The following is a 13,668-nucleotide window of genomic DNA, read 5'->3' as shown; positions in this document are numbered from 1 at the left end:
GCTTCCTTTGGGTGGGAACTTTGTCTTGAGTATTTTCATGGTGTATCCTGATGCTTCAGATCAGACAGAAAACCGTTTTAAGCAAACCTGATGAAACTTGTCGTGAAGCAAAATTATTTTTGAATGTTTGTTTGGAAAAGGATGATGAAACAAATCCGAAGTTGTGATCTTGTGATTTTATTCCTGTGAAGTGCCAAGTCCTGTGGGAAATTTCAGCCACACGAAGTTACGAGTTACCTTGCATTTACGAGAATACCAAGGGTTTGGCTTCATCCGGGCTTGTAAGTGTTTGTTTGAAAGGCGGACTGAGAACAGAGCAGAATGCACCCAGTGGTCCTCAACGTGCAGTGCCTCGCTGTGTCTGCAACATTCCTCCATTTGATTGTGTGCAGGTAGTGGGAGGAAGGTGGCCTGTGTGCCTGCATAGGTGTGTGTTCAAGGGGCGAGAATTTGTGTGTGTGCATGTGTGTGTTTACTTTAAAATCCCTTCTCCTATAGAAGTATTCTGGCATGTCATGCAGGGCAGTTTGGCTTTGTTTTTCATTTCAGCTCTGCAGACATTACCAGAATCACTCAGAAAGATGCTCTTTTTTTCCCATGCTTAATCTTTTTTACATGCAGTGTTGTACTAGTCTTGCTGAGCAGCAGGAATGAGCAGTTCCTAACAACAGCTACTACAGAAGTGTAAGTTCAGGAGCTGGCATGAGATTATTTTGGACACTTGGCCAAGAAAAAAGGATTCAAGTTAATCTTATAACAAACATGTTTGGTAAATTAAAAAAAAAAATCCAAAAGTTCTGAAGTTTGACTGGGTTCTAACCTTCGTCAATCAAAGAAACCTTCTCGATCACCTCTTTGGCACACTGCGGCGTTGGTGCTGTGTGTGCAGTGCTCTGAAAGCAGCCTCATCACTGCTGTGGTATGCTGGCAGGCAGTTCGCTCCCTGGGAAGAGGATGGTGTGATGTTGCATTCAGTCAAAATTCAGTGGATGTCTCCTATTACAGAAAAATTTTAGGTTAAATCTTGTAGGTTTGCCATGCTGTGAATAACCAAGCATATTGCTTTCATGGGGCAAGAGGGGAGATACTTTCTCAGCCAGGACTGGCCTGGAGGAATCATTAGCTGCTTGTGGATGAGGAGACATCCACTGCCCTTTGAATCCACCAGAATATGAATAAACATACTTTATGTTTGTGTGTTTGTGTGAATTCCTGGTCGTTGTAAAGGGACCCGTGAACTGGAAATAAATCTCGTGTGTAAGTTGTATTCTGGGTAAGGGAGAGGGCTGAGAGAATACGGTCAATGGGCAAATCCTCTGGTTATTCTCTTGGTTGAATAACAGCAGTGGTGTTGGTCTCATGCAGTAACTACAAACTGCAGCTGGGAACAGTTCTTGTCATTGTGGACCTTGGGCTGATGGTGTTACTTCATTTTCTGCTACGTGTTGAGGAATGAAATGGTGAAGCGAGTAGTTAAATGAGGCATTACGCTGTGAGAATGAGGATCGCTGAGACGCTGCAAGGAGAACATCGCCCTCTTCAGAGCTTTGTTCCTCACGCTCTGTGAATGTGAGATTTACTGGTTCACACTGCACCGCTGACACTGAAGGTACATGTTTAAACGTGTCAGGCAGTTTTGCCTTGCTTTTCTTCAGCTTAGTATGTGCGTCGCTGGGTAAGCCTAGCTCATCCTGTGTAAGCGTGGCCAGGCTGTGATCCTCCCTACGCGCTCTGGGACATTCCAGTGAACCCAAGCCCCTCTGAAGTGGTGTAAGCCATACACCGAAAGAACTTTATCAGGAAAATGACATGGTATAGTTAAAGGGCTTTAAGGTAGGAATTAATCCTTTCTGGAAACTTCTTGCTCCCAGTGTGCAGACGGCTCTGACAGTGGTAACAGCCAGTCGTATTGGAGTAAAAATTGGTTAGACTGCCTATAGGGGAGGTACATATGGTACAACCACCCCCAGCCCTTTATTTGGTACTCTCCAGGCTTTACAGCGTATAGTCTCAGTATTCCTCCATGCCAGGAATTCAGCTCTATTGGTCATAGCCAAACTTCTTCATCTTGTGCAGCTCTTATATTTTAAAATAAGTGACACATTTAGGTCTCCTATTTTTAGGAGACTCTTTACGAGACTTTTTATATCGACCTGCTGGCTTTCAAACTAAGTCACTGTGGTTTTTTTCCATATTTTGACTTACACCTTTGCCTATCTGAAATGCTCGTCGGGGAGGGCAGATGCATTAGAGATGCGCTTAAAAAAACACAGGCTCATTGATCCATTTCCAGAAACACTCGCTGACATTGCAAAGGTCGAATCAGACCCTTTATAAATTTTAACTGAGAAAAATACACAAAGGCCAATATTTGAATTTTCTTTTCAGAAGGAAAGTTGAAAACTTTGACAATACACTAAACTGTAAAGAATAGCGTGGAAATCTCATTACTGTAAGCTGATGGGGTGCAAGCAGCCTGCTCTGCTGGGGTTCGTGATGGGGACTGTGCTGAGAGGGCCGGGGCAGCGGTGGGCAGTGCTGACCTGCCTCTTGCACCAGTGTAACTCCAGAAATGACTGTTCTCATTCAAACTAGCAGCAACCTTGATGATAACTTCTGAGATTTTGTGTTCCTGGGCCTGTTGTTCATTTAGGAGGGGCTTTGTAATGGAATTGGACAATTCTTCAGTATAAATTTGTTACTTAATGCTTTCTCCTAGCCTGTGCTGCTTTCCACTCCGCTGATCAGACTCTGCATGAGGCAGTGCTGCCAGCAGCCTGGCCCAGTGAGAGGGGTTAATGCTGCCGTGATTGAGTTTCTTTGTTTTTTTTTAATCTAGGTTTTTTTTGTTTTTCGATGGTTGTTGGACTGCTGTGGCCTCATGGCACAAAGTTAAATACCAGTCACCCCAGGGGACAGCTCAGGGGGAACCTGAACTGCCTGGAACTGATGTAAAAGGTTAAACTAAAAGAAAGTAGGTGATAATGATAGTTGATTACACTGTCAAGAGGAAAACGATCAGTTTTCTTATCTTTTTTTGATAAGTTATCAAAAAAGAGTTTAGCTGCAGCTGCCACAACCCCCGCTGCCTGTCTCTGAGGGACTGTGTGTGTCTGAAGATCACAGGATGCCCTGAGCTGGAAGGGACCCATGAGGACCATCGAGCCCAGCTCCTGTCCCTGCACAGGACACCCCAAATTCACACCGTGTTTCTGAGGGCCTTGTCCAAGTGCTGCTGGAATATCGCCAGGCTGGTGCCGTGATGCCTCCCTGGGGAGCCTGTGCCAGGGCTCCACCACCCTCGGGGGGAAGAGCCTTCTCCTAATGCCCAGCCTAACCCTCCCCTGGCACATCTCCCTGCCATTCCCTCGTGTCCTGTTGCTGGTCACCAGAGAGCAAAGATGCTGAATTAGAGCTGTGAGAGGGCTGGTGGATGCCCAGAGATCAGCAGGATTGGGCCCCAGGACCCGGTTGGGGAGGGTGGATGTAGCACAGGTGCTCCGGTGCTGCCTTTCCTGGAGGAGAAGGCTTTCTGACTTTTAGAGCTCACCTTGTGCATTTTTTTAAGTAAACACTTAAAAGAGCAGCCAAGCTGAGGCAGCCTCGGGCATGTCCGTTGATGCAGAGTGGAAACTGGGTCCTTGTCTGCTTTCCAGGCTTTGGCCTGAGCCGCTGTCCTGCGAAGCCTGTACCACCTGCTGCAGGGTTTCTTTGTGTGACAGAGAGATCCTGGAGAGTTGCTTGGGTCCTGCTGCACTGATGCCCTTGTTACCAGCACCCATGAAGAGCGCAGTGTCTCTGAGCGTCTGCACAGGGCTGCGGGGCAGAGCTGTGGGTGCTTCAGTGCCCAGGAAGGTGCTGCGTTAATAAGAATCCTGCTGGGGCTGTCACGGCTGCATGAAAAATAATTGGGAACAGAAATTCTTTTCCATGCTGGGGACAGCAGAGCTTGGCTGTCTCTGCCAAGGTACGTTTTTTTTGAGGTACCTGAGCTGGTGTGTTTCAGATCCAGTATCGGCCTGTCCCATCTCCTGATGTGCAGCATCGCCAGCCGCATGACAGAGGAAGGACAGCTTTAATACTGCAACAAAGGCACGTGCCCTGGCCTGAGCAATGTACTTTAAGCCCTTTGCAAAACCATGGCGATCTTTAATTGCCGGCTGGCCTGCAGAAAAATGTGCTATGAACACTTAAGCACACAGCACCTCTAAATCTCTGTAAATCTCTTCTTGATCTTGTGGTCTTCTACCAGAAGTCAGATACACCTGTTAATCTGAAACATCAGAGCCTGGTTGAAGGGGCCAGGGCATGATCCAGCAGCAGCCATACAGCTCCCTGAAGGGCAGTTACCGAGATGATGGTGCTGAGCCAGCGCGATTCAACGCCTGCAAATAGTGTCTTGGGGGTTTGGAAGCAGGCAATGTCTTTGTGCAACAGTGGGCCAGGCTGGGGAGTTCTCCATCCCTGCAGCCCTCGGTTTGGGCTGAGGTTTGCCCTAGCTGAGGCTTGAAGTTTGGTGAGAGGTCTGCAAAAGGACTTTCCAGCCACCGGGAAAGGGCTCTGCTGCAGAGTGGGATGAAAACATGCTGCTATCTGAAAAAAAAGTATTTATTACTCCCCCTTTTTTCTTCCTTTATTTTAAATAGTTTTTTCTTTTTTCTCTCATTTACACCAAGCTTTACTTTGTACTTTGTAGCCACATGAGTGATGCTCTTCAGCCAGCTTTCCTCTCTCTGAAACTTGTGGTCTTGTAGGTCATCAGAAAGTAAATGTGAGAAATGATGCAGCTGTGATACTTCTTTCCCAAAGTGGCAAGTAAGCAGAAATAGGGGAAGGCTTTTTTTTTTTTTTTTTAAATAAATCTCCAAACCCTAAAATCAAAAACTTAACCTCTTTTGTTATAAATAAAGGATATGGTAATGTCCCTCCCCACAGTGGTTGTGTTTTTTCTGCACCAGTGGCGGGAAAAAAGATAGAGAATTACTGGCTAGCCCTGTCCAGGCAATGTCTCCCAGCTCCACCATGGCTATCCCTTCCACTCGGGGAAAGAGAAGCAACAATCTTCTCCGCTTCCTTTTGGCCCCCGCAGCCCCTCTCGGCCCAGGTCGGTGAGACCGACGTGGTCCCCCGGTCAGCTCCTGTAACCCAGTTCTGTGCGTCTCTGCTGGGCAGAGGTCCAGGAGGGGTTTGGTCACCAATGAACTACTTTGAAGCTGTTCCTTAAAATGCAAATAATGCAATAAAAAAGACAGTTAAGTCTGTCCTGCCCGGTATCGTGTCTCTAAGAGTTGACACTTCAGATGACAGAAGACTATTAACATTGGATGGATGGAGGAGGCTGTGAACATGAGCTGCTGGCTGGCAGTGTCTGGTGCTCCACACCAGACAGGGATGCACGCAGGCGTGCTGGGCTCGGTGCTCAGCAGTGGCGGAGGTCCCATCCTTCTGCTTGTCCTGGTACAGGACAGGAACTTTGCAGATGGATGAGAAAGGAGAAACTGGAGGAATAACCTCTCCGAGTGCCCTCGTAGGAAGTTTCAAAGCTTGCAAATTTGAGTCCACATGGAAATTTGAATCTGATTCTTTGACCTCAAGTGACAAAATGGAAATTCAGGAGCAGAAGGTTCTGTCCTAGCCTGGTGTCAAGTCTTGTCCCTTGAGGTGCTGGAGCGTGTCCAGGGAAGGGCAGCGGGGCTGGGGCAGGGTCTGGAGCACAAGTGTGCTGGGGGGCGGCTGAGGGGGCTGGGGGGGTTTAGCCTGGAGAAGGGGAGGCTGAGGGGAGCCCTTCTCGCTCTCTGCAGCTGCCTGAGAGGGGCTGGAGTGAGGGGGGGTCGGTCTTTGCTCCCAAGTCACCAGTGACAAGACAAGAGGGAATGGCCTCAAGCTGTGTCAGGGGAGGTTTAGGTTGGATATTGGGGAAAATGTCTTCCCTGCCAGAGTGGTCAGGCACTGGAACAGGCTGCCCTGAGAGGTCACCGTCCCTGGGGGGGTTCAAACAACGTGGCACTTCAGGACATAGTTTAGGAGATACGGTGGTTTTGGGTTGGTGGCTGAACCTGATGATCTTACAGGTCTTTTCCAACTTTAATAATTCTGTGATTCTATGGAAGTCCTTCTTGTGGTTTTGCAAGTGGGGAGACAGAGTGATAGTGCTTGTGTAAGGTTAAAAAAACAAGGTCAAAGGCAATGGAAGGCCTGTCCTGCAGCTTCCTCAAGGGCATCCAGTGTCTGGGAGGAGGGGAGAGAGGTGTGAACAGGAGAGCTGGACCACAGGAAGTGGCAACACTTTGGTAACACAGGCAGCCTGTACAGGAGGGGTGGAGTTCTGCTGGTGCTTGACAAGGTCATTAGTGAGATTTTTAAATTGAAGAATGGAGAAAAAACATGAGGGAAGCTCTGTATCCCCTTTAAAGGGCAGGACTGGGGATGGAAATGGTCTTGGCAGAACAATGGGTGATGCATGACCGAGTTTTTTGAGTATACTGCAGTATAGGATGAGAAGCAGGCTGAAGGGCTCAGGGGTCTGGGCAACAAAATCAGGCATGAAGTTGTGTCAGACATGGGAAACGCAGCTCTCACTTGGTTTACAAGACTCTGGTGCAGGTGCTGGCTGTTGTTGACCAGCAGTGAAATCCTGGAGCGAGGACAGGGGATGCAGTGCAGACGTCAGCTCAGTGCTCGGGAGCGGCTGTCAGACAAGTTGGGTGTTACAAACTGCTGTAAAGGAATAGAGAGCTCAAACGAAGCTAATTACAGGACTGAACACAGCCCTGCATAGCGCTGCCTCTTGCTGCCTGTTCCCATCCAGCGCTTGTTCTTGGTGCTTTGCCCCTCTTTAGCTCTTCAAAGATGTTACTCAAAACACTTTCTTTTGCCCTGTCCACCAACGTCGGTGTCTGGAGGTGGGAAGCGGGGCTGCAGTGTGCAAAGGAACAGAAAGGAGTGGTTCGTTAGTATTTTCAGTCTAAGAAATGCTGTCGGCTCTTGCTCTTTCCATGCAAGGAGGCTATGCTGCTGTGATTTGCTCTCAGAGCGTGTGATCCTTCCTCGTTTTCAAGCTTAGCAGTCGGGTTGTATGTGGAAAATGTAGCAAGACAGTAAATTATGTTTTTCACCCAGGGTTTGCTTTTTCTCTCTCAAATGACTTTTTTCTGGTTGTTTTTTTCCTAGCTGGGCAACTCAGTTGTGGGTAAGAATGTTGGATGTAGCTGAATTAAGGAGAAAAGTAGAAATGAGGAAGGGTTGTGGGGAGGGGGCTTTGAACTGTGGAAAAGAGATAGAGAAAGTCTTGTTATGTGTGTTGATTAATTAAAGTGGAAATCTGATCAGCTAGAAGGGCTCCCACCGCAGCAGCAGGCTGGCTGGGAGTGCTGTGGTCTGTTGCCCGGGCCGCAGGTGAGCACTGCTGTGCCGCTGGACCGAGCTGCACAGCTGCAAGATGCGGGCTGGCTCCGTCCTGCCTTTGAGCTGATGTGGAGGGACGTGGCTGCAAGCGAAATGTTGGGAGTTTGTGCTGCAGAGCCCCCAACACACCCACACAGGGACTGTGAGTGTGCTCCGAGTGCTTCGTCAAGGCGGTGTTTCTTACCCCCGCGCAGCTGCTGCGAAAGCCGGGGCAGGAGATCCTCCAGGTGCCTGCCCATCCTCAGCTGGTGCCTGCTTTAAAGGTCTGCGTAGTTCACCAGCAGAATCACCACCTCATATCTATGGGTTGTCTTAAGTGTGGTGCTTTCAGGGGTTGCAGCCACGTGTGTTTAGCCTTGCACGATGTCTCTGGAGAGACAAAGGGAACAGTGAAGAGAGGGATCGGTATTGGACCTGGCTTCTTTGGTGTCTTAGGTATAGGTGCTGCTGGGCAGTGGGCCCCCATGGAAGGGAGGAGGTTGGGTTATTGAGGAATAACATTTCCATCTTTCTTTATCCATCAAAAAGAAGCTAAACTAGATATGAGCCATTTCTTCTCCCACTGCATCGAGTTGAACAGCCTGTAGCACTGCAGAGGTGCATGTAGTTCAATCACAGTATGAAGTACCTTTCCTTCTGTGGACCGGCTTGGGTCCAGTCCTGTATCGTCCTTCCTGTAATTCCTGAATAGCTTCAAGTTAGCTACAAACCAAGCAGGTTTGTTCTTTATTGCACCCAGTGTACAAAGTTTGTTGTTGGAGTAACCTCCGTGATTAACTGCAAGCTGATCACTGGTAACATCCAAATGCTGGCAGCAGAATAAATGCATGTGCAGAGAGGTGGCTGTGTGCATGCGTGCTTGTGTGCGTGTGTGTGCGTACCTGTGCTCTGCCAGGCCTGGTTAGAAACCAAATCATGCCTTCTGACCATGAACTTCACTGAACTCCCTTTATCCCCTCTGTGAAACCATCTGCATCTGCGTGACAGTGCCTCAACCTGAGTGTTGTCTGCTGTGATGATCTGTCTTATTATCTGTCTGGCACGGATGCTGTAATTGCCTCCTACATTTAAGTTCTTCTGCCCAGCTCCCTCCTACACCGAAACTTGCAGTGCCTTCAAGGGAGAAGGTCTTCACACAAAAATTCTGTGAAAACCTATAATTTCTGTGCCCTGGCTGCCTCGGCTGGACCCTACCAGCCTTTTGCTTCCCCTCTCTAGTCTGAGGGGTTCCCTAGCTCCTTGCACCCCTGTGCAAATAGGACCTACCTCCTACGGCGCAGAAAGTGCCTCAAATCAGATTAGAAATCCTGAGGCACCTCAAGTGCATTAAAATACTTGGGGGTTCATAATTTAAATGTGCAATTGCCCTCATCTTCCTTGTGTGATCTGGGAATGATTTTCATGCATCCTATGTGCCCATGCCTGGTGCCGCGTGGGGCAGGGATGCCACTCCCCTAGGCCCTGGCACTGGGCTCACAGCTGGGTTTCCTGGAGCACTGTGCTGGAGAGATCCACAATAGCCCCGGAGTGAACCTGTGCTGGGGCCAGCGCTCTGGTTTTCCTCTTTCTTTTTTGCTTATTAGCAAAAAAAGTGTTTTCCTGAAGGGTGGGAGGTGTGGACCCTGGTCACAGAAAGCGGAGTGGAGAGTCACAAAGTCACTGGGGCTGCTCTGGGATCTGCATATAGATAGATAAGTGTATTATATCCATATTTAGATATAATAGGTACACACTAAACCCAGAAAGTATCCTGTTCCAGGCAAAGCCCAGCCTGGTGGCTGTGCCTGGAGGAGTGGCTAGGCCAGGGCCTGCAGGCAAGGACCCCCTCTCTGAATACACTTCCCTTTGACCCATGGTGTAGTTTTTCATGACTTTGGTGGGCTGGATGGATGGGCTGCATATCCCGACATCTGTAGAAGCACTGGACATACCATGTTCCCTCAGAGTGAATACAAGACCTGTCTGTCATGGCCTAAGACGGATGGTCTCCCTAGGGATGCTGGTCCAAACACAGCCTGAGAAGTCCCTGCCAGACCTCCTTCCCAAGGACCAGCCTTCCTCAAAGGCCAGGCAGGCACCAGCTGTTTCCAGCTGCAGGCTTTTGGGGTGCTCTCTTCCCCTTTCCCTTGTGGCTGTGCATCCAGCTGCACAAACATGGCTCTGAGAGGGCTTGGGGCTGGGACTGGGCTGCAGAACGTTGCTTGTGGACAGCTGGTGCCTCCTGAGCCGCAGGCTCCTGGCAGGGGACTTGCCTGCAGGATGACGTATGCAGCGAATACGCTGTGCCCTGTACACACAGAGCTCCCCGGCATGGCTGGTGGCAGGACACGACTGCGTGTCCCCGGCAGGGCTGAGGGCTGCCAAGGAGGACCAAGTGGGAACGTTTTTCAAATGGGATCTGACTGTCTTGGCACATTGGGAAACCTCTGAACAGAAGAAGAGGTTAACACAGGATCTGTGTGTCCCTTCAGAGATGCTCTTCTACTGAAGTGTGGCTTCAGCATCTCCCTTGGGTGGAAGCTAAGGAGCTCCACTTCCCCTCCCCGGCTCTGCAGGGCAGAGGAGCTCATCCCCTGTGCTGTCCTCAGCCTTCTGGCTACAGGCTTGGGAGAAGCCATGCTCCTGCTTTGGGAGGTTTGTGTGAAACAGTGACGAGTCCTGGTGGTGCCATTCCTTGGGGACCGGCTCGGGCATGGCTCAGCTGGGGTAGGTGCTGCTTCCCCCACCACCAAACACTTGGAGAGGTGGGGATGAATAAAGCAGGTTGGACTCGGCCTTTGTCCCACACTCGCTATCCCTGTAAAACCTGTTCAGGACCGTTGCGGCTGGCACACTTTGTAGATGTTGCCCAACCGTGACGTTCATCAAACAGCGGGGCAAAAGAAATCCACCGATCTTGGCTCATTATAAAATCTTCAGTGATTGCTCCTAGGGAGGGGAATGATGTTGGAAACTCCTTAGGAGACACATATGGAAAAAAAGCTGCTGTCTGCAGGGCTGGGCATCCTGCCGCCATGGACGGTGGCTGCTGTGAGGAGCCTGTAAAAAGCGACCCGATATTGCCCTTGCACGAGCACCGCTGGCTGGAGGCCATGTCCTGTCCTGGAGAAGGCACAGGCCTTGTCCTGTCACAGCTCTGGAGGCAGGGGATGAGACACAACCAGCCCTTGAAGCTCTTGGTGGCCATCAGGATACGTGATGCTTCTTGCAAGAGCCCCTGGGCCCTCCTGACTTGTGGCAGTCGTTACATCCACCTGTTCCCCTGTTGAAGGTTGTGGTCTTCAGCACAACAAAGATCAACTGGCTGCAGCTTTCTGCTCTCGGTTACTTATTTCTGAAGTTTCACAGTGAATAAAGACTTGTGGTGTGACAGACCACCACGGCCTGGTTGCATTGGCTGGCTGTGCCGCAGTCTGTAGGCAGCACCAGGCGGTCGATGTTCATTGCAGGCACAACAGCCTGAATTTTTGCTTTTTAGTATTGTTTTTTAAATTTATTTTTTTTATTGCACAGGGAAGCTGTAAAATAAAATATGGACATTGTTCATTTTCATATTTTGTCTCTTCTGTTAGCACCATCCAGGTGGTTTGGGGTGAAGTGAAATTAAAACAGAAGTGAGTTATGGGGGAAGTTCCTGCGGTGTGGTAGTCTTTTAAAATATTTTCTGCATAGTCCTGACATATTCTGATAAAATGCTGTGGTATAACATATTGGGGAAAGTGGTACAGAGGAGGCTTGTGTATCAGAGTGGAGGAATTTGATGATTTTGAGGTCTACATGAATAGAAGTAGGACAAATGCAAATGTGCTGAGTTAGAGTAAAGGATCGTGTGGTTCAGACCCAGTTGGCAACTAAGCACCACGCAGCTGCTCGCTCACCACCCCCACCCCTGTGAGATGGGGGAGAGAATCAGAAGGGCCAAAGTCAGAAAACTCACAGGTTGAGCTAAGAACAGTTTAATAATTACAATAAAACAGTAATAATAATAACAATAATATAATGAACAAGAAAATAACAAGAGAGAGAGAGAAAGATGAACCCTTGAAGGAGGGTGAAAAAAACCCAAAACAAAACCCAAAACACAAACAATACAACCGTTCACCATCTGCCAACCGATGCTGCCGGTCCCCGAGCTGTGATTGCTGCCTCCCTCCCCCAGCCAGCCCCTCCCAGTTAACCTACTGGGCATGACGTTACATGATATGGAATATCCCTTTGGCCAGTTTGAATCTGCTCTCTTGGCTGTGCCCCCTCCCCTCCCGGCTGCTTGTGCCCCCAGCAGAGCCTGGGAAGCTGGAAAAGTCCTTGACTAGTGTAAGCACTACCCACAAAAACCAAAACATCTGTGTGTTATCAACATTGTTTTCATACTGAGTCCAAAGCACAGCACTAGGCCAGCTGCAGTGAAGAAAATTAACTCTATCCCAGCTAAAACTATGACAGATGGTCCCTTCGTGGGGAGGTTTTTCACCATCCTCAGTGTAAGATAAGGCGCCTTCTGAAGAGTCACTTCTGAAAATGATTATAAGATGCAATTTCCCATGAGGTTCCTGCTAAAGCCATCTTTATATAGGCACATCTGCTCGTTTCTAATGTTTACAGAGAGCCTCCGAAGTCTCCTGAGGAGCTCACGGGAAGGTTCAGGTGGTGGGTGTTGCTAAATCAGCAGCAGCATAAGGCTCTGCCTGAGCAGTAGCAGCAGTGGGAGTAAACTGGGACCATGGTGAAGGGGGTACCCAAGTTGCACAGAAGGGCTGAGGAAGTCTTTCCTACACAGCAAGGTACTGCCATGTGCTTATATTGAGATGAGATTTGGCAAGCTAAAGAAAAGGGCTGGGAATTGACGTGGAAAGCAAGAAGCAGCAGGATCAGCTGCACATAAAACATGAAGAAATCATTCCCTGTCCTGTAGCTGTGGTGTGCCTTGGGGAGCAACTGCTGGGTACTCCTGGGCAAAGGAGAACTTTGCTACAACCTTCTTGGCCAACTCGGGTGTTCCTGTCACCTCTGCTAGTCCTGTACCAGGTGCTGCTCGTTGCTTCTTCTTGGTCATTGCCCTGGCCATTGTGTCCAGAGGACTCTGGGCTGGCTTTCTGCTTTAAGCAAGAGTCTGTCTCTTGCCAGGATACAGAGGTGGGGCTCACAGCTCTCTGCGGAGAGGTCTCCCCATGGGCTGCCTCCTAGCTGGTGGTCAGTTATGGTCAGGTCTGGAGAGCCCTGTGCTCTGCTACTGGCTGGTTCCAACAAGGACATGGGAAACGTCTGGTGTGTGCGGGGCTGTGGTGGGAGGATGGTGACTGAACTTCCACTGTGGAGACCTTCCAATGGTGGGCTGGGAGGCACCCCAAGTCTGGCAGCGATGCAGCACTGGGTTCTGCTGCATCCAGAGGAGGAGGCTGCCTTATGGGAGACAGACTTACCTGGAAGTTGCGCTTAGAACCAGGCTGACGTAGAAGCGGAATAAGGACATGGGGAAGGGCCAGGATGGTGTGTGCAGGACCGGGGTGGATAACGCACACACAGTCTGTCAGTGCACCGCCAACAAACACACTGTTGCAGGGCCATTGGTACAAACATGGTGATAGGGCTGACTTGGTAACCCATGACCTCTGCATGTGTTTCATTACCCACTTTTTAATGCCAGTCTTGGTGGGCAGTGGGAGTGCTTTTTTTCATCTATTACCAGGGCATTTAAACTGCTAATGCTCATCCCAGGCAGGTGCTTGTAACTCGCCCTGGTGTATTTGATGTTGCTATGCTGACTCTTGCTAATTGTGACAGAAAGCTGGCAGGTGATGGGAGATAAAGGCACTGATGGAGTAGCATTAGCTGTGATTGCCTGCACTGGGGGAATGAAAGGATGGTTGCAGAGAGGAAATCTCCTGCTGCTTATGCTGCAGAAATTGTTAGATCTGCTTTAGGCAGTGATAAGACCTAAGAAGGCTGAGGATGGTTTATGCAGTTGTTCAACGGCAGCTGCTGGGATTCTGTAGAATTTGATTTAGGAGCAGGTGCCTCTGTGATAGCCAGTGGGATGCAGGCAGTCAGGTGAGGCTCTTAGGCAGTATCCCAAGTTACAAGAGCTGTGATGCTTCATATTTAATGTTTAGTAGCCCTGCAAGTCACTCATTCTTCCTCGTGGATGCCAGAAGGAAAGAGCTGAAAGCCTAGTTTTAAATGAGGACACTAAAAAGTACATTACATCAGGCACCTAGTGTGAGGAAGCCACTCTGCTGCCGGGATGCATGGCATACAGCAATCTCC

Source organism: Phalacrocorax aristotelis, chromosome 20 (genome assembly GCF_949628215.1).
Source record: "Phalacrocorax aristotelis chromosome 20, bGulAri2.1, whole genome shotgun sequence".
NCBI classification, from domain to species: domain Eukaryota; kingdom Metazoa; phylum Chordata; class Aves; order Suliformes; family Phalacrocoracidae; genus Phalacrocorax; species Phalacrocorax aristotelis.
The sequence above is the reverse complement of the archived record's forward strand: the minus strand, read 5'-3'. Positions refer to the sequence as shown.